Genomic DNA, 24,778 nt, shown 5'->3' on the forward strand with positions numbered 1-24,778 from the left:
GGTGAAATGTTCTGCACAATATAGCATCCTTTCAATTTTATTATAAACCTAAAACTGCTTTAAAAAATAAAGTATTCGAAAAAGTAATATGAAAGGATTGAAGTTCTTGTTAGTCCTAACGTTTATTACATTTGTTGAAATGGAAATTTCTAAAGGTCTTATTCATAAATGTACCTTCCACACCAAACACCATGTGGGCATATAAGAAAAACTGAAAGGAACTGAAATTCTTGATTCAAAACGAATTCCTTTTCTAGAAAGGAAAACTGACCAAAGTTTATGGAAATCTAAGTGCAAATCTAACTTCTATTTTGATACCAGAGCTGGCCAGGTGTTTAGACTGAGCCTCTTTCCAAAAACAACCAAAACTGCCAGACAAATTATAAAAAGTAACCTTCTTAAAAACATTGCTGAGCTTATAAAACAAGAAAGAATTATCAGGCCAAATTTAAGTGAAGGCTGGAACCAGATAATTAATGTGGGCATGGAAGCCAATTTTGCCCTGAGGATATTTGCTGAATTTGACTTTAAGTTTTCAAAACCTTGGTTTAGGATACAAAGGGCAAAGTACAGGCCTGCCAGAGGCTGGAGACTTCTCCTCATAAATCTGATACTAGAAAGGCTACCCCATCAGGATAAGCAAAAACCAGGGTTAAAGCTGCCCACACTGTGCTCACACTGTACACACCCTTAGGAACTGCAAGGAATGCTTCTGCCTAGATGATGAACAAACTATAGCTTCATATGAGGTGCTCTCAAATGTTCAAGAACAAATGATTGTAATCTCACAAACACTTTTCCAAAAGACAAGAAAAAGAAATACTTCCCAGCTCAGTTTCAGATCCCTGATACAGAAAGCTGAGGAGGAAAGTATAAGAAGACCAACATATAGGTCAATTTCACTCATGAATATAGATGCAAAAATCATTGACACAATAATACTAAATGGAATCTTCAATATATAAAAAGAGTAGTACACTTAGGGTAAGTTAATTTACCATTAGAAAGTCAGCTAATGTAAATTATTGCATTATTGTAAAATTGAAAATTCATATGTAATTATTTGAATGAAAGAAAACAGTTGATAAAATTTAACATACATGTAGGATAAAAAAGGAAAATATACTGTACATTTAAAATTTTGTTAAGGGATAGATCTCATGTTAAATGTCCTTTTTATAATAAAATTAAAAAAAAACAACAACAACCCTGTTAGCAACCTAGGAATAGAAAGGAATTTCTTTGATCTGCTAAAGAATGACACTTTGAAAGATTTCCATTTGAGATGAGGATGCTTTTACACAGCTATTCAATATTGTATTGCTGGCCCTCACCTCCACTGTAGAGCCTTAAGGTAACAAATTTAAGAAAAGTAATTCTGAAATTTATATGAGAAGGCACAATTACTAGTATATGAAAACAATTCTGAAAAGGAAGAACAAAGCTGGAGGACTCACATTACTATGATCTACTATAAAACTACAGTAATCAAGGCAGTGTGTTATTGGCAAAGCAAAAATACAAAGATTATTTCCAGGTACCAAAATCTTTATTATTATTTTTATTTTTATTTCCGCATAACAAGTTACCACAAATTTAGTAGCTTAAAACAACTTCCATTTATTAGCTCACTATCTATAGGTCAAGAGTCCAGGCACAGCATGGCTAGCTTCTCTGCTCAGAGTCACACAAGGCTAAGATCAAGGTATCAGTCAGGGTCCTCTTCTAAGCTTATGAAGTTGTGGTAGGATTCAGTTTCTTGCTGTTTAGGACTGGGTCTCTGTTTCCTTGCTGGCTGTCAGCTGGTGGCCATTCTTATCTCCTCCTGGCTGCCTATATTTCTTGATGTATGTCCCCTCTGTCTTCAGAGCCAGCAATGAAGATTCTCCCTTGTATCAAATCCCTCTCACTTTTTGAATCTCTTTTACCAGGAAGAGTCCCATCCCTTTTAAGAGTGCAACTAATGAGGCCAGATCCACTGTAATGAACTGAATGTGTCCCCCCAGAATTCACATGTGAAAGCCCTAACCCCCAATGTGATTGTATTTGGAGATGGGGCCTTTAAGGAGATAATTAAGGTTAGATGATTCATAAGGGTAGAATCTTAATCCAATAGGCCTGGTGTCTTTATAAGAGAAAGAGATGCCAGAAGAGTATGCACTCAAAGGAAAAGGCCATATGGGGATACAGTGAGAAGGCAATCATCTGCAAGCCAGAAAGAGAGGCCTCAATAGAAAGCAGCCCTGGTGGCACCTTGATTATAAACTACTAGCCTCCAGAACTATGAGACAAATACATTTCTGTTGTTTAAGCCACCCAGTCAGTGGTATTCTGTTATGTAGCCTGAGCAGACTAATACATTCACTAAGAATAATCTCCTTTTCTTAGAGTAAAACTGCGCCATATAAAACAATCTAATCACAGAATTGATATCTCATCATATTCACAAGTGTCTCCCACACTCAAAGCCTGTGGATTATACAAGAGTGCAAGTCATTAGTTTATTGTATTAGTTTGTCTACTGCAGCAGCTTCATCTGTTATAACAAAAATACTGGAAATAACTCAAATGTCTGTTGATAGGAGAATGAATAAACAAAGTATAGTACATCCATACAAGTTACTATTCAGCAATAAAATGAAAGAATTATTGATGCACACAACTTGGATAAGTTCTGAGTGAAAGAAGCCAGTCTCAAAGGTTATATAGTATATGATTTTATATAGATATATATAAAAATTATATATAGATATATATAGTATATGATTTTATATATACCTATATTTTATATATACGTATGTATAAAATCATATATTACATAACATAAAAATATATTTTATAATACATAATATATACAATATATTATATATAATATGATCATACAATATATAACTATATATCGAACTATAGAACTATATATATATAACATGGCATTCAGAGAAAGGCAAAGCTATAGAGATAGAGAACAGATCAATGGTTACCGTGGATTTGGGTAGGAGAATATTTGACTCCAATTGGCTGTATGAAGGATTTTTCTGTGGTGATAGGACTGTTTATGATGGTAGTTATACAAAAGCACATATGTTAAAATTTATAAGATTGTACAACAAAAAGTCAATTTTAATGTGATAATTTAAAAATAACATAAGAAAAATAATTTACCTCTAAAGACATCGTATAAATTTCATTAAGCTCCAAAATAAGAACTTTGTAACTTTTAAATGTATTGACAACAAAAAGCAAGTTTATAGCTGCAGTCTTGACACTTGGATTATTAAAAGTTCAGAAAATATTTAGTGATATAAAGCCACCGTGTTAATAATTTAAAGATCTTTATTTTCACAACAAAATTCTAAATTTTTAGATGAATTCCATAGAGACTGCAGCTACTCCAAGCCACATTAAAATGTTACCAACTTTACCTTTCTCTGTCTTGATTTGTAGCATGTATTAATGACTCACACCTAGAACTCCTTGTTGCAATGTGTTACTCCATCAAAGCATTCATACTGCTGCCTGTTTCTCTGTTAGTTTCACTATCACATCTTCACATGGAAATGCATTTTATTTCAAAGCTAAAATCAAATTGATAACTGGAAGTGACATATTTCTGTAAAATCAGGAAAGTCATCACAAATAGTTGCTTCAGCTGATATGTTAATGGGACAATTAACTCTGCCAGCAACATGACATAAGAAATACAATGCGTTTTGAGCATTTTGAGGGGTAGCTGGTATCCATTTCACTTGTATTTACCCTCGTTGCACTGGCTGGGGACGAGCCACTACTACTGCTACCTTCAGGCTCCCAGTCCATCTGTGTAATGAAGGGCAGGGAACTGGAGGAGCCTGCAGAACTTTCAAGATGCATCTTTCTTTTTTTTTAATATTTTAAATTTATTTTTTATTTCTTTTTCATTTTTTTTTTCTTTTTCAAGATAAATCTTTCTTGCTGCACATCATGTGGAGCAAGAATAGGACTTTTCTGTGAGGGAAAAACCTAGGTATTGTCAACACATGCCTTCAGAAAGAAGGAAGCCTAAAAATAATCACCAGTTTGTCTCTTGGAAGGTTTCCCAAGATATTTAAAGCATCATCCTTAGTTTAAAGTCTGCCACCTCCTTCTAATTCTCCTGGATATCTGCTAGGTCAGGGAGTGCTGGCGCCTGGAGAAGCTGGTCAGAGAGCAGGAACTGGGCCACGATGTTATCTAACAGAATCGGGGTTCAGCCACTTTGGTAGGTGTCAGCCAAAAGAGCACTCCAAGCTGATTATGTTAGTAGGAACTTTATTGCAAGCCAGCAAGCAAAGAATGCACTGGGGATGATCCCAAAGCAATGACTCCCCAAGAACAAAAGACCACATGGTATTATAGGGCTAATTGCTTACATCGAAGCATGTTGAGATATGTTTGGGGTGAGCGTGCGCAGTAAGCAGACATGGATATATATAAATCGCACGTACAGAAAATGGTGAATAAGTCCCATCTGGGGTGGAGATTTTAGTATTATAATGAGGGTATAATGAGAAAAGTTTACGCTGAGGCCACTAGAGAGTCCTTTGGTCAGTTCCAACCTGTGTGAAGGAAAACAGACAAGCACTGCTAGAGTTCAACCAATCACACAAGTATAGTAAATGTTAAGTAATTACTTAGGTTTTCTCCAAGTTCTTAACCTTCTGTAAAGCTAGATAAGCTACAATGCCTCAGGGTTACCATGGCTCTTTCTTGGTCCTGAATTATCTAGTCAGTTAATTTCCACTGATCGAATAATAACATCCTTGCAAAAAATCACTTCACCCGTTGCTCTGTGATCATAGAAGAGCAGATGTATCTTAACATGGGTCTTCTTCATTAATCACTGAGGTGGAGCACACCAACATTTTCACAGAGTAAATGAAGAGACTATACTGAATACTGAGTAGATTCTCTTATAAATGAGTAGGCCATCATCTGGAACGTTGCCTAAGTGTAGATTGAGTATAAATGGCCTTCGGTGGAGTATGTAAATAATTCATTAGGCAGAAAATGAGAATCGGCCATTTTGCTATTAGAAATATAGCGAGATTTTTTTTCTTTATAAGAAAGCCTTTTATGACAGATGAGAATCAATCATCTGATCAAATGCCTTTTCTGCTTTTTAAAACAGCCAGTGCTAATGTATTTTCCCTTCTTCCTCTTTATTATTATGAATTCTTATTACACATATTTTATTGTTGGTAATGAGAGACTATGACTCTGGCTTCAGAGTGAGCAGGACATTATTCTAGAGGTTCATTAGAAGTATAGCATATTAGTGTATAAATTATGTATACTAATTATGTTTATTAAATAATATATAAAATATAGTATAGCATATATAGTGATCCTCTGATCTTATCTGCAACAACTTAACCCCTTCTCCCAATATTTTTTAAAAAGTAAAATCTAACACTTCGAGGGCAAGATTAAAATTCACTACAATAGTGGATGATCTTTTTAAAGTATCCAAACTGGAAAAATGTACTTGAATAGCACAATCTTCTGAACATTTTTCCGATTCTTTCCAACCAAAAAACAGTAGCTTCTCTAAAATTCCCTGAGGTGAATTAACACACACGTATCTGTGCACACACACCTCTATATACTGTGTTGTATTAACACTTTTCAAATTTAAATAATTTCCAGAAGAGAAGGTTTAGTTACTTCATAATTGGTTCTTATTCCTTTAGCCTTGATTGGAAGAAAATAAAGAGAGAGAGAGAGAGAGAGAGAGAGAGGAGAGGGGAGGGAGATAGAGATATTAGGAAAAGATGATTGGAAAAAAAAAAGTCTGAGAAAGGGGTAGCATGAAAGAATACCCGTCTTTGGCCTGAAGACTCTACCACAAGTGTTGCTGGTAAAATCTTGCATGAGAAAACTCTGGAAAAGTCCTGAGGTGGCAGCACCGTCTCCATCAAGTCCCCGCCACACTTAAGCAAGGTGGGTATGATTCACAGGAGCCTCCTGGAATTATAACAAAAATAGAATGGTGTCTGTCTTTGGAATTTGTGATTTTTTTATCCGCCCCGCCCCTCCCGCCATACACACGCACACTTTTATTTTTCTTTCTTGGTAGTGTTCTGCAGATTTCACAGTGTGGAAATTATTCAAATATTAAATACTTTTAAAACAATCATTCAGACTCTTTTAGGTGTTATTATAGTTCCAACTCTCTTTGGGTCCAAGACGAGCTCACCTTTTGGTGAGTTACTTCTCAGAACTGTTGGTATCTTAAAAAATAACTTATTGATTTTTATTGATTATATAAATAATGTTATTAGGGAACTTAGTTAAGCTAGAAAAGTAAAAGTAAATTTAAAGGATGTATCTATAAACCCACCACTCTCTTATCCATAGTTAATCCATGTTAATATCTTTATGTATTTTAATCTTTTAATTATAGAACTAATGATGATAATAATAAGAAGAATAGTTTAGCTCTTTCTTTGTGCCAGACCAGTTTTAAGTATTAAAATGTATTAGGTAATTTATTCTTCATCCAATCCCATATATAGGTGTATTATCTCCATTTTACAAGTGGAGAAGCAGAGGCCTTGAAAAATTAGGTAACATGGGAATGAAGTATAGTGCGTGCAATGGAGAAGCTCCTCTATCCTGTATACTGCCCTGGTGCGCTTCATAGACAGAGGGTCAGACTATAAAGGGGGTGTCCTTTTATTTGGATATCTTGTGAAGTGCTTCTCCATCAGTGCTTCTTCAGATCTGCCCATTGAGAGGCTGCTGGAGGAGGTCTATAAGCTGTTGTCCCTTGGGACATTGCAGAAGACCTTAAGAATCCAGAATGATCTGATCATCCGTTCCCTAATAACTGAGAGCTGGCAGGTCATGAAGAGGAGTAGGGCCAAACAACTATCTGCGAAGGATTACAGTTAAGGTCCATTAGGGCTTACCTGAAGAAAGGCAAACTAGCCTTATTTAAAAAAAAAAAAAAAAACACCAAAAAAATAAACATGCGAAATAGGAAACCAGAGCAGAAACCACCCGGTGTGTGGAAGTGTAAACATAGAAAGCCTGCAGCTTGGGGCATTCTTGGCACATCAGATACAAGGATTGAAAAGGTAATCTATTTGACAGATCTGAGTATGAGGCTAATATGTCACCAGCCTTGTCAAGGTGTAATCAGGATCAGAAGCTAGCAGTGACTGAGGCTACAATTTGAGCAATTTCAGTGAGTGCAGCTGAGTGAAACACCATTCTAAAGATTGAGATGGACACTCACTATTTAACCAAAGAGCACACAATGAAAAGGATGACAACTGGTCAGTATTTATTCATTGGTAACTCAAATGGATACTAGCAATTTAATCACAATGCAAACCTCATTAATTTTTGATGACTTAAAAACACGCACCCTCAGGGAACTTTTCATTCTTCCTATTTTCAACTTGCTTTTCACATTTTTGTCTTTTGGCATATCAAACTTGGAAATCCCCAAGTGTTTCCCTTTGGAAAGAATGTGAATGGCTCTGGACAGATGGGAAACAGACCATCTGGTGTTATCACCACATGCAATGCAAGTCTAGATAACATAAGGGAGGCTGGTCAACCACCCAGATAACACCACCGATTCTCTGGATTTATTGATTTTTTTCCCAAGAATTACTTTTAAACATGGGAATTTATTTTCAAGCAGAACACTATTCTGATTGTCTCAGAACAAGAAAAAAAAATTTTAATAGAAGAGCAAGTCTCTAAAATGTAATTTTTTGTTTTTTACTGCACATTTCTGAATAGCCTTCTAGCTTCCTAGAATTATTAAAGTTAGCAACAGTGGGACCACAAGAGGATCAAACCTTCTAGAAAGATCTGAACACTATAACTTTGAATGTATATAGTATATCTTTTTTTTCTTACTTGATATAATATTTTTTTTCTAACTAAGGAGATTCTTTTTGCATGGTTGTCTCAGGATTTTATCAGCAGAATTTCCAGTAGATACTGTACTGTACTAGAGAAAAACAAATTTTCTTCTACTTTCTTACCTGATGAGTCCTCAAGAGGTATAAAAATAAATAGCTGAGTGCAACGAAAGAAGTTTAATGACTCCTGAAAGGTTGCCACTAACAGGAGTACTGTTGTCAAGTCACCTTTAGATAAATGCTTGCACAGTGACCTATAGGTGCTTTGTGTCTTAAGATAAACAGGTGTTTTGACTCTAATACATTGCCAATCCTGGCATTTAAGAGATGCTTTAAGCAGGATCCCAAAAAAAGGCTCACTCAAGGATTTGTGGACAAAGACCACAACTCTCTTGTCCATTAACTTTGTTGGCTAATACAGATCTTGACACAAAGCAATAATTCAAAGAGCAAATAAACAAACTATTTTCTGATCTGATCCAACCTCTCTCCTAGTTCTATTTTTTTAACTTTCTTTGTGTAACAAACTCATTTTTTTTCATTTTATTATCATTTTTTGTCTTACTGTGTCTCCTGATATATATTCTCCCAAATTTTCTGGATTTGATACTAACTTTTCTCCACATATACTTTACCTTTTCATTTATGTTTGGCATATTCATAATACCCCTAGGTAACATCACTCTGAGCGTGACCAGGTGCCAAACATACTCCTTTCTTCACATGTTCCCTGCATCTTACTCTCCACTAACAACCCAAAATTGTATCAGGCACCACCTTATCTAGATTTATGGTTTCTAAAGAAGATTTAATTCTTGTGATATAATTGAGTAAAGAAGATAAATTAAGCCTTACTTTCTGAAAATTATCTTTTTTTATGATGTAACTTTTCAGCTGAGGCTGGACAAATATGATTGAGGCCAGTTTGAGATCCAATGGCATTTATTGAAATTGACTCCTAGAGCAGAACATAAAATGAGAAACTAGTAATTCTTAATGGCCAACAGTCTATGTCAGGACATCTGCTATAGACAAAATGTTTATGACTGCCTAAAATTCATGTGTTAAATCCCAAAGCCCATTGTGATGGTATTTGGAGGTGGGACCATTGAGAGGTGATTCAGTCATGAGGGTGGATTAGAGTCTTTATAAAAAAGACCACACAAAGCTCCTTTACTCCTTTCAACATGTGATGGTAGAGTGAGAAGACAGCTATGAACGAGGAAGCAGGCCCTCACTAGACACCAAATCTGCCAGTGTGTTGATCTTGGGACTTTCTAGTGTCCAGAACTGTGAGAAATAAATGTCTGTTTTTTGTAAGCCACCCAATCAATGATAGTTTTGTTATAGCAGCCATAAAGGACTATGACAGCATCTTTAATAATTTTTACCAATATTTTGGCCTAAATTATGTATGTGTTGGGGTATATGGCTTATGTTATTATGATGAGTTACAGCAATCACAAATCAGTTCTATTTCCTTTTGGCAACTTCTTTAACTTTAACAGAGGTAAATTCAAACACATTTTCAAAAATGTTTGTATCTGGCTATGTGTTGCAAATAACGTATAAAGCAGAGGTTGTAGCAACAGATGTTCAATACAAAACTATCTGTTCTCTGAGTCATTTTGAGAAGGGATAATCTCAGGCAAGCCCATTTTCCCCTTAAGACTGAATTGCAAATTCAGGCTTCTTGGTCACATAGATATAGATGGCTTGGTATATGCCTCGCTCTTTTCTAATTGTTTTATTATCTACTAATCCCAGAAGATCAGTAACAGTCACACATCGATTTCTTTTTACATACAGAAGGCTTTAATATATACCACATGTAATATAGCTAAGTAAATGACAACTGCCTTCTTTTAACTGAATGGGCTTTCCCATAATTTTTTCATTTGGGGAAAAATTATTCATGTCTTTGGCTTTGAACAGTTTGAATACATGCAGTATTTTCTCCGCTTTTCACATTTTATGCATATATAAGATTCCAAGCAATTCATTTTGTGATTTAATCAAACGAAGGTGGATCCCAAATGTCTTCAACTTGTCAACATGTTCAGTAGCCGATTTTACTTACTGCATGTAGTACTTTCAGGACTGTGAATACAACTAAAGTAATAATTACTCTAGCAAAATATTCTGATTTTCATATACTCAATAAGTATTTCTTGAATGCCTACTTTACACAGGACCCTATGCTAAGTGATCATCCCATTATTGCATCTGTGTGTATGATGACAGATTAATTATTGGCTTTTTATTTCCTACAAAAGAGTACCAAGAGAGATTTTTCATCATTATTAGCTACAAAAACATAAGTAGAGAAGTAGTTGTGGGACCTATTACTCCTGTTAAAATTGTGAGTCTTTGTTCTTTTTCACTTAGATTCATTGGGTAGATAATATTTCTTTTGAGTAGTAGATAGTCGTCCTTTATTATCATCTGTCATATTCTTCCTGAACCCTATACTTTTAAGTAAATATCTGTGATAAGAAGTAATGAGCTATGTGGATAGTGTAGTATGGTAAGGTGAACAAGTTTCCTCTGCTTCTCTTAGACATGTTGAATTTAGGGATCAGAGTGAAGCAATCTGGACATGATGCCCTTCATTAATAGTTAATACAAGAAAGCTTATAACCAGGTCAGGGAAAGGGGAAAAACTCTCTTAGATACTATTTAGTTAGAAATCTAGGTCAAAGTCAAAGTATTTAAGGAAGAGGAATTTCTTTTGTGGCTCAGCTGGGAATATTTGAAAGGAAATTGTCTCCCACAAGTTGAGATATGAATAATTTTAGACATATTCTAAGAAAAAAGAAACAGGGTAGAAACCTTTCACTGTTCTAAACCCCATTCTTGGGACTGAAGGAAACCCTTCACCACAACCCTTCTGGGCAGAACCAGCAGTAACTGGGCAGATAAAAATTCCATTTACATTCATTAAAACCCAAATGCTACATTTGTTAGTCTTAAGAGGCCAAGTTGATTTCCTTAGGCAGAGGTGATAGCCTGGAAGACTGGGGCAAGTGGAAGCACAGAAAGTCAATCACTGAATGAGAGAAGACTGGGGAAAGGAGTTAGAACGAGCAAGTTATGAGCTTCCAGAAGGGTCATGCACTTGCTCGAGGAGGCCTGAGGAGAACCCCTGGAGGACCCTCTCCCCCACTCCCATCCGTCACCCATGGCTTACAATGTCCCAAGCAGTATGGCGTGTCTCTGCAGCACAGTGTTGCTACACTGCTGCATTCCTTCCCCTGCTGGACCCTACCCCAATCCATTTGGTTTTGCAACAATCATTTGATTCAGTTGTGACTCTCTCTTTCAGCTTCATTTGTGTCAGCATATATATTTTGATTCTGGCCAGACAGTATTAGAGACAGGCGGAAGGGTCTCTCCATCCTTGTAGGCCATCTTCCTCTGTGAATTCCAGCAAGTAGACCAAGCCCTTCATGCTACCCCCAAACATTTATTTTAAATAATGAGCCTACTCACTGTTGAACCTGACAATCAATTCTGGTTTTATTATCAATAAAGAGTCTAAAGAGATAACCATCTATTGCCAATATTTTCTGAAAAATTCTGTCATTTTAGGTTTCCAGAAAAATATTAGCAAATTAAGTATGAACAAAGCAAAATACTCTAAGTGACTATCTCCTTTCCAAATTATGGTAATGCTCATCCCTAGCCAACACACACACACACACACACACACACACTACTAGAAGCATGTGAATGTGACTGAGTGAGCCAGGGCATAAACAAGTATAGTCATAATCAGTGACTAACTCAATAGAAGAATGCCTTTTCTAAACTTGAACTACAGCACATATCTTTAGTTCAGTAGTGTTCAGCCTTGATTGCCCATTAGAATCATTTGGGTCTATGGCCATGTCAACCTGAACAAGCCCGATCCCGTCTGATCTCGGAAGCTAAGCAGGGCTGGGCCTGGTTAGTACTTGGATGGGAGACCACCGAGGAAGACCAGGGTGCTGCAGTTGTAAAAAAAATAAAAAAATAAGGGACTGTAAACTGACAAAGTCCTTGCAATCTATGAGGTCAACCAAGGGTTGCCTCGTCTAAAAAAAAAAAAATAGAATCGCTTGGAAGGCAGTTAAAAATCTGGATGCTAAGGCCATTGCCCACAGCATTACATCAGAACCCCAAGGCTTGGGTCCAGTCGACGACTGTTTTATAAACTCCCTGGGCAATCCCAAGGTGCAGCCAAACCTGAGAATCAGCTCCAGACACTATACTTTTCAAACTGTTGAGGATTATCCTTCATAATCTCTTATCGCAGTAGTTTGTGTTTCTATAGTGGACATAGATTTGACATCATGCAGACTTCCAAAGATGCAAACTCACTTTGATAAGACATAAATTTGTGACAGGTGTCATGCTTTTCTAAGTCAGATGTTTTAATACGGGCTGCGGTTCTAAGAGCAAATAGTTTTTATTCACAAACTGCTCTCACAGGGTGAGGGGCTCTGATAGGATACATTCTTCTCATGGTGCATATTAGCATATACAGTAAAAGTCCTCAGAGACAGCCTTCATTAGCAGGATGCCACTAGAGTCAGGGGAAAAATCAATGCAGCCCACTAAATGCCAGCATTGGGAAGCATTTGATATTTAATATTCGCTGGAATGCAATTCTCGAATGCCATTTTCTATTGATTTGCATTCCGTGGAAAGGTGGTGGGGTGACACAGCTGTCCTTCAAGAGCTCTCATAAACCCATCATTGTGGTGTTCATGCTATTATGGTATTTAGTGTTGTAACTGGTCTTAGTCTTATATTCCCAAATTCTGATAGGGGTGGCTTGTGCCACTTCTTACTGGAATAGAAAATGGGAGTTTAGTTCTACTCTTCGAGAATCTGAGCACTTCTGTAAAATCTTTATTTTCTAGATCCATACAGTTCTGAAATCTGAATAATTGGCTAAGATGCTGAATTATCTCAGGTGCTTACATTACCAGAGTAATTTCCCACTGCTCTTTGCTCTTCCTCTCCCTTTTTATTTATCTGTTACTTATTTGTTTAAGGTAGTTTTAGGGAGTAGAGAAAGGGAGAGAGAAAATAAATTAGCATAGTTTTTATTCACAGCTCTCTTGAACAGTTACAATATAAAACTTGGCACAAGAACACTGATAGGTTAGAATTTAAACAGTGCCTGAAGTCTCTAGAATTTATATTTTAAAAAAAAATTCTTACACTAGTTAGTTTTAAGGAATACAGTTTTTATTTTAAACCTAGTTCTTATGACATGACTGAGTCTTAATAGCTTACTTTAGTAATTCAGTTTGGGGAACTATGTTTTCATTAAAATGTATGCTACTGAGTCCATCCTCAAAATGAAAATCATGACAAAGTTATATTTCTGGAAACATTTACTCTTTGATTTGTAAAAGCTAAAGATGTTACAATTGGGTTAGAACTCCAAAGTGAAAATGATGTTTAACTAGTTCAGGAGAAATTTATATTAAAACTTACAATGTATTTCCCAAGTCCATGTTCCTGGCCTATAGAAGAAATTCTTGGAAGTTACACAACGTAGATTGATTCAATTACTTATTCAGAATTACTCATTGAATGCCTGGTATTTTCCAAAACTGACCCGAGTGTAAGGATACAATATATGTCCTGGATATTTCCAACACAGAGAAGAAGAGACACATTTAAACAAATGCAATCAATTGGGACGGCCATGACTGTGTGTGTGAGGATGTCATGGGACCACAGCAAAGGCCATGCTAATATTTATCTGAGATACTTGGCAACATCTTCTTTGGTAAATTTATAGTTGAACTGATTTCTGAGATGTAAAGGAATACACAGGAAAGAAAGGGATGGATTACAGGGAGAGGGTAAAACAAATGCAACTACAAACAGTAGAAGGAGCTTGACAAGGACTTGAATCTCAGAGTGAAAGTCAGAGAGTTGCAGGTGATAAGGCCCAAGAGGCAGCCAGGGCCTGGGAAATTAGGCTCTGGATTCTGAACCTCATTCATTTGGGAAATCACTGCAGATTGAGACCTGGTTAGTTCTTCTACTTTGTATAATAAATCTGACATTACTAGAGAGCTAGAGTGACCCAAGGGGGACAAACAGTTTATGAGGCCAAGGCAACCATCTAAGTGAGGATATGAACAAAGCAGTGGCCTTCAATGTACCTAGGATGTGACAGACGTAACAAACTTAGTAAACTGAGCACCAGCCTTGGAGACAAGTTGCCAGGTTCTGATTCTGACAACCAGTTTTGAGTCAGTAACTCTACCTCTCTAGGCCTCAGATTTGTCCTCTGTAAAATAAGAAACATTTTCAGCCCAGGTGCTCTCCATGGTCCCATCAAGCTCACAAACACCAGGGTTTCTATGACCAGGCTGCATATTTGGGGGCATGTACCTACTCAGAGCAGTAGAAGGAGGGGGTTAGTTAAAGCATCTCAGGAGTTGTAGATGATCACTTTTCCTCCCTGAATCGCAGCAACCAGGGCTTCTGATACATGTAAGACTGCCAAGGTTCACCTCTCCTCAGCCTTGACCCACTCCATTGATCCCAGGTCCTAATGCTGGCCCAGTGCATCTTGTTTCTTCCTTCTCCAAGAAGCCTTTCCGTGGTCTACTCTATCTTTACTCATCTTGTTCACTGGACTCCATCATACTTCAAAATGCTCAAATCGTAGCTAACATTTGTCATTTTTGACCTTCTAGCACTCAATTCTCTTTAATTTGAAGGCGTCCTTCGTAATGGGAATCTTTGTGAAAGACAGGGCCTAACTCCCACTAAAAAAACCAAATAGGAGAATCTCCCTTTCTCTATCCCTGGCAAGCAAACCCAACACAGCTTAACTCTGTGGTTAGGGAATCTGAATTTTGAAAGAATGTCACAAAGATGAAGGGGAGAAACAATGAAATGTACAACTATGGAAGCATCTGGCACAAAGGTCTGGGTTCAGCTGCAGTGGAAAAAGCTTTTATCATTTTGTTCTTATATAAGCATCCCTGTGTGTTTTCATTTTCTGAACCTGGTTCTCCAGACATTCTGTCAGTTCTGTGAGCTGACAGATATTCTTGCCATACATTCATTTTCTGTTTAAGTAAGCCAAAGTCAGTTTCAGTTTGCAACACAAAATCCTCACAGATACATATTGTTTTTTAACCAAACCTTTTTCAGGTTCTTTGGGTCTTGAATAACTAGGTAGTAATATAAAGGCAGAGACTATATGTTATATTTAAGGTAAATTTCATATTAAAGCTTAGAGCAGCATAGAGTATGTAGGAGTTTATCAAGTAATATTTGTCAGTACATAGATTTATTAATTTATTTTGGCAATTCTTGATATATAAAGTGAGGAGTTTCCATTTCTGTATCTGCAAGAGCAATAATTGTAGAATATATTTCATTTATTTTAAATATTGATCTTATTTTATCTTAAGAGTCATGGAATAAAAAATAAAAACCATTATTTTATTTTTATAATTTGATGGACTGAATGATTAATGGTAGTTATGGCACATCCTCCTCTAAAAACAAAGCCACATATTAAAACTGAATGTTGATTACAAAGCCTTGTTTTTATCTATAAATGGGTATTTATAAGCATTATGTTAACATGCAGCCACTATACAGGATAGTTTCCAATTTTCCTGTAACCTCAAAATATAAATGCATTGTCAAGGAGACAATGAGGCCTAAAAATAGTTTCAAATATCTGAATGCACTCAGGGTAGCTTTTAAAAGTAAGCAGTCACTGAGTTTCTCATCTTGGTGTAAAATGCCCAGGTGGAAAATATTCCTTTCTACAAAGGGTCATTTCCTCTTTCTTGCTACCTTTGTGTTTTGACAATGCCACAGAATAATTCTATTCATGTCAGTAAATTGTATTCATTTGCTAACATAATCGTTGTTCTATCAAACAATCAAAGGGATTTTCTGTACTTGATAAATCTCTTTTGAAATAAATAAAATAGAGTACAAAAAATTACCCACCTTGGTCTAATTCGGGACATTTCTGAAAGGTTTTCTCATGGTCAAGCTCCATGTAGTTATGATTAGGATCTCTCCCCTGAGATTTCACAGAAGCTTGACTTTTTCTCCTACTGAATCCTTCTTTCTCCATCCTTTCCCAGATGCTGATCACCAGGGTACTCCTTACTAAACATCCCATCTGCCAAACTCCATGTCAGATTCTGCAACTTGGGGAACCCAGTCCATGACCCTTGTTCAAAATCACTGAGAGTAACAGGCAGAGCTAGAATGTTAAATTCATGTCTGTTGACCTCAAAGTTCATTTGAAAAATCTTTATACAAAACTATGACCAATTCAAGGTAATGCTTCAAGCAAAAGAATTCCAGTGTCTGAGAATGAACAAAAAAGGCCTGTTTCTAAGAAACAATCAAATGAATGTCTGCAGTGGATGCTTATTGATTAGCTGGGATGATGAAAAGGCTTTCTCAGATCTCAGAACAAGTAGCTCGAATCATCCGTAGCATGGCGTAATTGATAGTTCTGCAACTGGTAACCTCTTCTTCAGAAACAATGAGTTCTCTTTTCAACCTAGCAGACTCTCTTATCCACCAATGGCTGTTCCATTAAGTCCCACTCTCTTCTCCCCTGCTTCACCCTTTTGGTACTCCCTGATCCCAAATGATATTTTATTTTTCTTCTTAGTATTTGACATCATCTATCGCGACTTTGTTTATTTTGTTAATTTTCTCTCCTTTCCCTGAGTAAACTTTCAGCTCCATAACAAATGATGGATTTTTGTCTGTGTTATTCCCTGCTGGGTCCCCAGCACCTAGAGCAATACTCGATATGTATTAAGCCCTAACTAGTATTCATTGAATAAGTGACTAAATGAATGGTCGCATCTTCTTTGCAAAGTTCCACAGGAAGAATTGTTCCCCTCTATAAATTCTAAAGCATTTAGAACTTGATTAAAAGATCTGTCTCATGATAACACAATCACATGTTTACTTAATTATCTCATCATTAACTCATCTCCAATCTTTTCAATAGAACTCTAAACCTCCAATCAGGTATCCTACCAGTTTCATCATTTTCTTGGATTTGTCTCTCCTTGAACATTCTATCCTCCTTCTCCAATCCAGAAGAATTATGTATCCTCTTTGTTTCTTTACTGTTTTCTGGACTTTCTTTCAGCATCAGCCTCAGAAATCCACTAATCACGCGTCTGGATCATATCCCTATTTTCTACATCTCATTTTGTGTGGGAAGAAGAAATTCTTCTCTACCCTTCAAAGATCTTTTGGTTGGTTTAATAATTAAATCTGCATAAGACAATTAACAGGAGAAAGTAACAAAATTTAATTACATCCTATGTATGGGAACTCCACATACACGAGAGAGTCAGAGACCTCACATACATGAGAAGTTCAGAGACAGAAAGGTAAAGCACCTTGGGGCTTCAGAGAGGAGGAAAGTCATTTGCAGGGTAAGAGCAGATGTTCAGTAATTGGAAGTTTGCTCTGCCTTATAGATAGGTGATAAAATGATATTTCTGGTGATAACTTTTATTATGTGTGAGTCTCCTATTTTAAAATCTTTAAAGGAGAGGTAAAAGTTTCTCATGAGCCTGCAGGGTCCTGATGGCCTTCAACTCAAAATAAATCACATGCCAAAGTGGCACATCTTGGGAAGGTCTGATCTGAACCTCTTCAATGTTTTCATTTTTTATCTCTTTTATTATTTTTTTAACTTTTGGCACAACACTTTCTCCAGTTACTTCCCTTATCCATTAGAGAATGAACATTTACATTCTAAAATGCCTTTATTCTATTCTCACATTTGATAATTTGGTTGGGTATAAACAATATTTTAGGTTGGAAATAATGTGTCCTTAAAAGTATTACAGGTATTTCTTCTCTATCTTCTAGATTCCAGTGTTGCCGGTGAGCAGGGAATGACATTCTGATCCTTGATCCTTGGAATCCTACCTTCCTGTTATATCTTTAGACTTTCTCTTTATCACAGGTGTTTTATAATTGTGTGTTTGCTTTGGTTTTCTTGTCACTGAGTGGACACTTTCAATTCACAGAATTCATGTCTTCTACTTCTGCAGTTTTCTTGGAGGATTTTTTTTATACATAATTTCCTGCAATTTTTTCTCCATTTCTTTCTTTCTGAAACATTTACTATTCAGATTTTAGTCATTCAAGATTTATCCTCCAATTTTCTAAATTTTCTTCATTCTATTTTGCAACTCTTTATCTTTTTCTTCCATTTTGTATAATACTTCCTTGATATTATCTGCTAACCTTTTAACTGACATTTTGATTCCATTTCCAATTTATTTTCTTGGTTTCTAAATGTGTTTTCTTAAATTAATGGTATTCATCACTTCTTTAATAAATTTAATATTTCCTTATGTTTCTAAAAAAATTTATATTATTGCTATTATTATTATTTTCTTCTCCCTGTATTAACCAGTGTCTTCTATATCTCTCTCTCTAGCCCTCCTTCCTTCCTTCCCCTCACCCTCCATAAATGGCAATATTTACAGGCTTTTGCTCCTGGGCCAGTAAAGACCTATTTTATAGTTTCTCAGATTATATAAAGAAGGGAGCTTGTGAGGAAGGGTGTGTTCTCACCATTCTATCAACAGATCTCACTTAATTCCCCTATTTTCACTCCTATCCTCAGATATGTCTGTGCCCTCAAATACGTGTCCTCTCTGGCCTGTCTTTTCTAGAGAGTAAATCTCTAGGCCTATAAAGCAGAGGTGGAATAGTCTCTATGCTCTGTTGGCCAGGGCAAGGGATTTGACAATGTTGAATTATAGCTGAGTTCTGTGCTCCTGAAAAACAGTGAAGATTAAGGGAATCATCCCCACCATTTTGTGTCCCAGACAAGGGCTTACTGCAAAGAACCACCTTTTCAATATGACTTGGGTAAGACTCACAAATGCTCCCCCTGTTTACTTCTGACAAGACCAGACACAGACCCTCCAAATTCCCATTCTTTGTCTTATAAATGATTAGCAGAATTGCTTGTCTCCCCTGATCAATCAAAACAAAATGCTTGGTGACCAAACATTGGTTAAAATTTTCTCTTTCTCCTACATCTGTGAACTTTGACCCACCCTTAGCCTGAGCTAACCTACAGCTCCTCCTTAACAGCCTCTCCTGAGAATAAAATGGATTCAGGATAAAACATTCATTGACCTACTACTTGATTTCCACTTTTTCATCCCTCTTCCCAATACTTAATTTGTTTACTTCTCTTTATAAAGGAAAAATTTCTTTTGTCTAATTCTTGAGAATCTTGCAGATTTTATGGTCACGACATTCTCCTTATTGTAGCAATCTCTTTGCAATGATCCTTTCGAATAAAGCATTTCCTAACCAAGTCTGCATTTGTTTCTTATTTGATAGATTTAAGGTTTCTTTTATAAACGTGCAACTAATTATCTTATTTTTAATTCACCCAGTGAGCGAAGATTTCAGGTGAGGCTTTGTCTCCTTTTGTTGATGCTTTTCCAAAGTTTTGTTGTTCTGATCATTTTGTTTCATATTAGCTTCCCTCTTGCATTTTTATCTTTCAGTTTTCTCTTGGTATATTTAGTCCATTACTTCCATGTATAGCAGTATATGTCATATTCCTGTTTGCACATTATTTTAACTGATAATGGTTTTACTATATTTGGGGAAATCCTTGCACTGTGATATGTATATATCCCACAAATATAAAAACCAGAATATCATATTCCAAACCTCCATTTCAGCTAAGAACAGGCATGCGACCTTAGCTTTGTGGTCCAGAAAGACAATGGGTGAATCTGATTCAAAACTGAGAAGTGTGAGGAAATGAGACCAGCATGGATCTTCCATTCTATTTGTCTTTGTTTCCAGAAGAGACATCTATCTTTCAGAAAAAGGATGACTTGCTGTCACAGAGATGGCATTGGTGTTGGAAAGTGTAGTAGTGTCTGTAAAGTTAAGTTTCTAGTCATTATTGCTGGTGCAGCAGCACTTTCTCAATAAAGACAATTGTGTTTCTCAGTTTAGAGCCTCTAGAGTTTCTCTGAGCCTCACAAGACTGTAAACCGCCCAATATTTTTTAATAAACCATTTTCACTTAAGTTAGCCTGAGTGAATTCGTTGTGCAGAGGTGATTATTTCTGTTATATCTTCATGATCATGCCTTGTTTTGATGAAGCATAAGATAACATATTTGTGAAGAATAACAGTGAATTATGGTGAATCTAATTACTGTTGGAAACATGCTTTCTTCACTTGAGCAAATCAACACAGGCTTGGTGTGCAGCTTGTAATCTAGCAACCATTTTCTCTCTCTTCCTTAAAAGGGAGAGAACAGAAGAATAACATGTTTTCACTTGGCATGAAGAGCGGTACTCCTTAATTCACTTTAAATCTATGTCAACTCTCTTTTTCATTAAGTTATTCCACAGGGCTCTTAATTGTCTCAAAAATGTTATAATACATTCAAGTAATATACTATATTAATAATCAATGTTGATAAGTCCTGATAAGAATGTAGTACGTACCATAGATGCTTTGGAAAGACACATAACTTTGGTTTTCAAGGTAGATGACTAAGAGAGTATAGTATATTGCATGATTGTCAAATATATTTACCATGTTCTGTGCACTTTGAATCCCTCTCCTAGTGGGATAATACACTTCTCTGTACCATGGATTTAAGCTTGGCCATATGATTTGTTTTAGACATATGATTTGTAAGTAGAAGTCAACTGGGTCACTTCTGAGAAGAGTTCATGGTCAGAATGTGCCTTGCTATTCATATAATTTTTATCTGTCATGAGACTAGGAATATCTTGGGCAGGGCTCCTGGAATAAAGTCACATCTGGGCCATAATAGATGTGTAAACTGAATGAAAAATAAATCTTTGTTGTACTAAGTCACTGAGATTTTTCCGTTGAAAGTTATTATAACAAAGTTTAGCCTAAGCTGACTTATAAAAACTATTTTATAACTTTGATTTTTTAATAAAAAAAATTAGTTTTCTAGACAACTTAGCTGAGTTATGGGAAAATCCTAATAAGGATTCTTTTGGTCCAGACAGCTTTCTTCAGTCTGGTTTAATGGACACATTTATGATTCTCATCATCATAGTAAATTTTTGGATCTTCTTGAGTATACAAGGACTCACATAACCAGTCCAATCTAGATAGTAACCTAAGCAAAAATGAAATTATCTTACCCAAATAACTTTAAAATATGGAAAATAAGATAATTTTCTGAGAATTTAAGCATAAAACCAGTGAATGAAAAATTACTTGAAGAGAAAGAAAACAAACTTAAGGAGATAGAAATGTGCCCATTTCACTAAGGCATTAATCTAGCTGAACAAACGTGCACTAAAAAATGGTGTCAATAAGAATGGAGTTTATTCAGCTGAGAAAGTATAGGAAAAGGGGGATGATTTTTAAAAATGACATTTATAATACTGTACATCCAGTTATTTTGCAGGGAGAAGATGGCTCTAATGCCAAGCATGTTCCTACTTCAGGCATGGAAGTTGTTAGCAAACTAAATTTGACATTATTATTTACTTGCATTTTCTGATTTCATGCCAACCAAGCATACTGCTGATTAAAATTTTACTTCCTGTATACAGAAAGGATGCCCTACTCATTTCAATTCCAAGTGTTCTAGTGCATGCAAAAATTATTTCCGATCATGAAGTGAGATTGGCTTTCTGGTTTACACATCAGTGTCTGTAAAAATGGTGCAGTGGATATTCCCTATTTGCTCCTCCAGACATTTTTTATTTTTCCACCTTCCAGAAGACTGGTGTTGTGTACCGCATTAATCGAAACCTTTGCTATTTGTCTTTTGCTTTCATGTTTGACCAATGTATGGTACCAGCAGGTGATCAAAAAGCAAGGAGTGGGAATTCTGGAATGATAGAACAAGGATGATCAAAAAGCCATTCAAACCAAAAGAACACTGGCCAAAATTGTCAAAATCAACTTGTTAAGAACTTTGAAAATTAAACAAAGTCCTATAATAACCATAGGAGCATCTGGTTAAGAGAAGCAGTGAAATCTGGGAAAGAACAGTGAGCTTCGTGATGATGAAATTTTCCCTATCCCCATCCCCTCCTCCACGTCGCCAAGGTAACATTGACCACCAGCAGCTTTAACAACCTTGATAGCTGTGCAAACCAGCAGCCTAGCAGACACTTGAAGTAGAAAAGCTTTGCAGCAACTCAGAAAGTCCCCTCCCTAGAGAATAGCCACTATTTTATCTCTCTGGCAGCTCCCTGGGAAAGGCCCATTTACAAGGCTTCTTGCAATTTGATCCATCTCAGAACTCACTCAGTGGAAAAAGGCTCATCTAAGGGCATGTGTCAATAAATAAAAAGATATTGGTTAACACTGCTGCTGTCTAAGAGAGTGATACCAGTTGGGGCAAACAAGAGACTGACCAAAACCTTAAAAGGAAAATCTAGGGAATGAGATATCCATAGCGGGTTTTGAAAAGCTGACATAACTATGGGGATCTAGAGAACCACGTGCATGTGCAGTGCTGTGCGTATGCCCAGGAAAGATCTGAAAAGGCCCTAACCTCTCACCTCAAGACACTTTTGTTGAGACTGATTCAATGAATATGTTCAGGGTCTTTGTCTCTTTAATAGCAGATTCTTGGATCACCTTGAGCAGCCAAGGCAAACTTCCCAAGGAGGCATTAATTCTCTAACCACTAAATTGTTTATAGAAAACAAATTTTATTTTCCTTAACACATTTCTTTGTGAGGGCCATACTCAGCAGGAGGAGGTATAGAAAGAGTAGTGTGGTGGCTGTGGAAAAGAGTAATCTGGTCTGAGAGGGCTTTTACAGGAGCTTCAGGGGCGAAGTGGCAGAAGAAGGAGGAGCCTGATGTTTAGAGGAAAGGAAAAGTTCAGAAAGATTGCTCTAAATGCTCCTAAAATGAAATTGGATTACAAAGATTTCTAGCTTGGGATTCTTAATGGTAAAAGCTTAGGAGGAAAAAAAATAACTGTCTTGGAGAGAGAAAGAAAATGGGGAAAAGGCCTTTTCACTCTAAGAATGATGAGGAAAATTGTTTTTTCTGACAAGATAGAGCCCAGCTATGGATAATTTTATTTACTCTTGTGAACAGTCTCTTTAACAGGTTCATTTTCTTCATTTTTATGTCACTGGGGAGAGAAAACTAGAATTCTTAAGATAGAAAAAAGTAATATAGCAACAGATAAAATCCTAGCCAAGATGTAGTTCCAGAAACATGAACTGAATGTGCTGGTATTACTCAGTGTTTATCAGTATGCCTTGTGGCTCTCAGGTTGAGAACCACTGTTCAACTGAGGCCTTGTAACCTCTTACTAATGACCAAGAGCCTATATCACTAGTAGGTGCTGAGGGAAAAGGAAACAATCAAGAATCCCTATTCAATTCACTTCTAACAGAATAAAAAGATAAACAGCCTTACTGGAAGTATTACAGAGGTACTGACACCAGCTCATAGAAATATTATGGAGCTGTTTGAGCACAAAAAGAATCTGAAAAATGGGGGCAATGATAGTAACAACAAACACTGAGCACATTTATTATTATCAGGAATTGTTCTAAGTGTAAGAATTGTATACGTGTTAGCAAATTCCTACAGCAATCCTACAAGATAGATATGATTCCATTTTATAAACAAGCTTTCAGAGGCAATGAGAATTTAAATGTCTTTTCCAATTACTTAGCATGGGAATGTGTATCCAGGACCCATACTTATAACCTTAGATTGTAATTACATAGAAGATTTTACATTTAATAGAATTCAGTTACAAATCCTTAGTTTCATCAATATTTGAGTATAAGCTCCAGGGTAAGTTAATAGTTAATACCAATTAAAATATTTTTTAAAGTTATATAAATGAATATAAAAATATTGCCCCAAAAGACATATCTCAATTACTAAGTAGTATTATTTAATTACATTCACATGGTATAATAAAGTCTGGAAAAGTCATTATCAAATATGGACCGTGGATTCTATTCAAACAAGACTGGCTGAGCATAGTATTCTCTATTTGGATAAATAATATCAGAGAGAGCAACATTACCCTAAAATCTTCTAAGTGTCGAAAGTTCAATTATAAGCAAATGAAGATTATCTCATACAAACATAGATATAACAGAACCAAGCATAGTGGTACACAAATCTGCTGAACATGACAAGGATTAATTAAAATAATTTTTTTGAAGCAGAACTGCATAGAGTAGAATAAATTGAGACACTTGATTCTAGTGTACCACCAAAGTAAAGCTATAACATTGACTGCACTTCCTTCCAATCTCTGTAGAGAATTTTTGTTTTACACAAATATGGTTATACAGCTTATACACAATTTTGTATCCTGATTTTATCTTTTACTTAACATTATAACAGAAGTTTTTTCCATATTTTAAACATTCTTTACAAATATCATTTAAATGAGTTTGTAATATTTAGTCGATCATGGCGTACCATATTTTATTCACCAATACTCTTCATTTTTAAATTTTTAGGTTTTTCTATTATTTTACTATTACGAATCAGATTTCATCTAACTTCATGTATGTATATTTTTCAATATTTAAATATATTTTATACAGAAACAATCCTAGGAATAGTTATGAAATGAAGTATAATAATATTTTTAAGATACTTGGTATATGTTATCAAATTGCTTTCCAAATGGATTACACTGCATTGCATTACCAATGCATTTTGTTACAACTACTAGATCAAGTAAAACATACACCATCCCTTATGTGTGAAAGTGCCATTTATATTATACTTATATATAGGATGTTGTCCTAATTTAATATTTGTTAATTTGACTTATAAAAACCGTTGTATTTCTTTCTTTGTGTCTGT

General features: G+C 35.9%; 2 pseudogenes; both read left to right on the forward strand.

Annotated features, from left to right (window-relative positions):
• Positions 1-24,778, forward strand: part of LOC105309076 — an 82,770-nt pseudogene that overhangs the window by 14,575 nt on the left and 43,417 nt on the right.
• On the forward strand, positions 11,777-11,896 carry LOC111733869 (annotated as a pseudogene).

Source organism: Pteropus vampyrus, unplaced genomic scaffold (assembly GCF_000151845.1).
Source record: "Pteropus vampyrus isolate Shadow unplaced genomic scaffold, Pvam_2.0 Scaffold667, whole genome shotgun sequence".
Classification (NCBI taxonomy): Eukaryota; Metazoa; Chordata; class Mammalia; order Chiroptera; family Pteropodidae; genus Pteropus; species Pteropus vampyrus.